At 39.1% G+C, this 4,328-nt stretch overlaps 1 non-coding gene across 1 annotated transcript; it reads right to left on the reverse strand.

Moving 5' to 3' along the window:
• Positions 1-3,385: 3,385 nt before the first annotated feature.
• LOC126584027 (small nucleolar RNA R71) lies at positions 3,386-3,490 on the reverse strand. The gene has a single exon (XR_007609944.1). It is a non-coding gene; the product is annotated as a small nucleolar RNA R71 (small nucleolar RNA).
• Positions 3,491-4,328: the final 838 nt, after the last annotated feature.

A 4,328-nucleotide genomic window follows, 5' to 3' on the forward strand; every position in this document is an offset into this window, starting at 1 on the left:
AAGGATTGTCTGCCCTCCACTTTCAGTGTTCTTTCTGTGCTTTTCTGTTTGTGTGGTCACGGTTAAGCCACGTCAATATTCTATATTACTATTTATTTTTGTCTTATTATATCTATAAAAAAAAAAACAATATAAAATATTGATATGACTTAACCGTAACCACACAAGACAGGAGGGCACCGGAAGTGGAGGGCAGACAATCCTTGTCCCTCCGGCTAGCCCCTCTACTACAGGGACTGAGAGTTCTAGCGCATTGGAAGTCACAAACTTGTTAAATTTAAGGACATTCGGGGGTGAGGACAAATACATGGACAAGCATTGGAGATCCTCTTTGCTTGTGAAGGGTTTTTCTTTCAAAGGACAGAAGACGTCAGGCATGATTTCAAAACATGTGTGATTTGTTACTCTTTCATTCATATCCCATGTTCTAGCTTTCAGAGTTAGTGACACAAAATAACTGGTGGATTCGCTCTGAACTGAACATTAGTGATTTATTATGATGACAGCATTTTTGAGAAATTCAAGAACAAACACACGAGATGCTCAGATCACAGAAAAAATTGGAAAAAAAATCTTATTGACTTATCCTTTTTCACCGCACATTCAATACAGCGGCCATTTGATTGAAAGTTTGAAGTTGCTCAGTTATGCCAAGATGTGCCATAAGAAGCCAGACATGAGTGAGCAGCTCACCACCTCGCGCGAGTTGTCCTGCGTGATGGTTCCATCGACAGTGACTTGCGGCATAAGATAGCATTTCCACCCACACTCGACTCATCAACTCCCACTTCTCCTGGTTCTCCCAATTTTCCTTTGTTTCCAGCGATTCCAAATCTTTCGCAAGCCTGCACGCATCGAACAGCACTGACTTGCTTTCATCTCCTTTTACTTCAGCTGGAGGAATGTCGTCGCTATTCACCTCGAGCAGTTTTTTACAGGCCTGTATCTGTTCTGATGTTTTGCACTTTCTTTGTTTAAAGAATTCAGTGGCTTCGGCGCAAGTGTCGTTAAACCTGATCTGTCCGATCCCATTGGGTAGCATGAAGGGACGCTTGACTAGCAGATACATCATATACTCTGACAACAACTTGCAGGCTTCACGATTTGGATCGGGGAAAGAGTTCGGGTGTTTCTCCTGGTCAGAGTAATAACAGAGGTCTGTTGCAATATGCCAAAGAAGAATGCTGAGATCAAATTCTTCTCTGATGCTCCATCCAAGTTGATGAGTAGATTTTATATTATATATTTTACCCTAATCTTAGTATATTTTGGTTAATATATTGGAAGAATTTTGATACTTTGAATTGTATTTTCAATATAGGACTTTCGACTTCCTCTGGAGCAAAACAGGACCAAATGGACGAATTTTGGAGTAATTCCAATTGAAGGACGTTCGTGAGTCAATTAGCTTGATCGTATCAAAATTTGGGATTTTTCCACCAAGCAGTTATTTTCTGGCGATGAAATAAAGAAGCAGTGCGCAGTGCTGAAAAGTGACGTTTTTGGGCTTAAATGACGTTTTTGGAGCCCAAGATGACCTCGGATGGGTTCGTGGCCTTCTGGAAAAGTGTTCAGAATATTCCAAACATCAAATCCAGCTATATTGGGCCAGTTTTGGAGCAGCTTTTGGGCCAAAACGTGGCTGTTCAGATTTTAGACGAATTTTACTATTTTTATTTAGGGTTTTTATTAATTTTAGTTTGCTAGGGTTTGTGTGGGGGCTTAGCAGATATATTGCTTAGCCGTCTACAATTTTAGACTACGCTTTATTTTATGCAAGATTGGAGACAGAGAGAAGGGTTAGGATTTTGAAGATTTTCTACTTGAAGGTGCTTTCAATCCTTTTCTTGGATATTTTTTCTATGATTTCAATTATGAATATGCGGAACTAATTTCTTTTGCTAGGGCGAAGCCTTGAGCCTTAGCATGAATATGTGATTTTTATTTAATTGCTTATGATTGATTGCATGCATATTTTGAATTGTTAATCACCGGGATAAAAACTATCTAATTGTCTTAATGCCTGATCACCATTAGGATCTTTAGAAAAGTAATTTGATGCAATTTTGGTCGGAAGGTTCCCTGAAATTGACGCTGGCTTCTTGTGATTAATAATTGTAATTTCTCTTAAGATGAATATCACGTCTTAAGGATTGCATGGTTTTTCAAAGGATTTTCATAAAGCATAATGAGTCTTTCATGTTTAGATTTGATCCGAACGTCCGGACGGGTTGCATGTTAGATATACGTTCTATGTTGGAGGTTCCAAGTAGAATATGAATTAGGAAAATCTAACCTTCAAAGTGGCATGTGTAGATCATAAGTAATTGGTAAAAATTCATAGGATTGCTAGGTGATGGTGGAACCCTAGTGCTTTCTTAATTTGATTTTCTCAAAACTGTTTTCTTCTCTCTAATCCTAATATTGCAGTTTGTTTATTTTAATTCATTAAATTCGTTTTTATTTTAATTAGGTTATAAAATCACTCACTTAAATTTCTACTTTACAATAATTAATTGAAATCTGATTTGTTTCGGTTTAATTAATAATCCCTGTGGAGAATGACCTTGCGAGATCCATTTATACTACAATATCCTTGTAATTCTTGCAAGTAAAATAGGAGGTTTTTTATCGCATTCACATGAGCAGTAAAAATCCTATCAAGAAAATGGCGCCGTTGCCGGGGATTATTTAAAATAATCCCTACGATTCAGATTTTCAATTAGTTATTGCTGTTTACACATATAATAAAAACAAAAAAATATTTAATTTTCGCATTCATTTAATTTTTACAGATTACAAGATTACAACAGTAGTGCATTTGAGAAATCTGTGTATGGTCAGCACCCGTTCAACAGTGCAGAAATTGATTCCATTTGATCCAGAGCTTGAGCAGAATTTAAGGAGGAAGCGCAGAGAGCAAAATTTCCAGCGGGTTCGTCCACAGGAGACATTTCTGGAAACTGTATCTACTGGGGACCTGCAGAACAAAGACAAAATGGCGTTTGTAATTCCAGAGGCAGGTCTGCCCCTGGGTGATTCACTGACTGCCCATACCACAAATATACCCAGTTGCATCACATATCCGGCAGTGGAGGAAGGGACTGCATTTGAAATAAAACAGCACATGTTGAATATTCTACCTACGTTTCATGGGTTGTCATCTGATGATCCTAACATGCACATTGCAGAATTTTTAATGGGGTGCAAAAACATTTTGGTGAGGGGATTTTCAGCCGAATCTATTAAGTTGCGGTTATTTCCATACACTCTAAAAGATCAGGCAAGGAGATGGCTCCTCACACTCCCATCTGGAAGCATTACAACTTGGGCCCAACTCAGTGAAAAATTTCTAAACAAGTATTATCCAGCTTCTAAGACGCTTGACATGAGAACTCAGATTTTATCTTTTGCCCAAAAATCAAACGAAGAGTTTCATGAGGCGTGGGAGCGGTTTAAAGAGTTGATTAGAAAATGTCCGCATTCGGGTATTAACACTACTGATCAAATGCACATATTTTTCAGAGGGTTGAATATGACTACAAAAACTCTTGTCAACGCTTCATGCGGAGGTACGTACAAAGACAAAAATGCACAAGAGGCTTGTTTGTTATTTGAAAAAATGGCGGAAGATACTCAGCAGTGGGCAGTGGAGCAGCCACAATCTAGGTCAGCTTTCGAGATGTCTACTGGTTCTCCCTATGTTACAGCACAAATCGAAAAAATGGAGAAAAGGCTTGACGCGAAATTTGACATGTTATTACAGAGAATGCCAGGTTCTCAAGGTGCTGTACAGCAGCCTTTACAAGCTGCCTGCAGCATTTGCAACATGATAACTCACGATTTTATAAGCTGCCCACATAAAGAGGTTTCACCAGATTTTACAGCAGAGCAGGTTAATGCATTTAACAATTTCCAGCGTCCCCGATACGACCCATATTCTAATTTCTACAACCCAGGTTGGAGAGATCATCCTAATCTAAGGTGGGATAAGGAGCAGCACACCAGACCTCAATTTCAACAGCAGGTACAGCAACCTGCTGCACCTAAGGCTGCCTGGGAGGTAGCGATTGAAAAATTGGCAAATACTACCACTCAAGAAATTCAAAATCTGCAGGCATCAGTGAAAAACATGGAAAAACAAATGGGGCAGATTGCTTTGCAGGTTTCTGGAAGGGCTCCAGGTACATTTCCCAGTCAAACCGAACCAAATCCTAGGGGAGGTGCAGATTGCAAGGCAGTTAGAATTCTACGATCCGGAAAAAGTTTTGATAACAGGGATGAAAATTGCATTCAAAATTCGTGGGTGACTTCACAACCAAAAACAA

This window comes from Malus sylvestris, chromosome 9 (genome assembly GCF_916048215.2).
Source record: "Malus sylvestris chromosome 9, drMalSylv7.2, whole genome shotgun sequence".
NCBI lineage: Eukaryota > Viridiplantae > Streptophyta > Magnoliopsida > Rosales > Rosaceae > Malus > Malus sylvestris.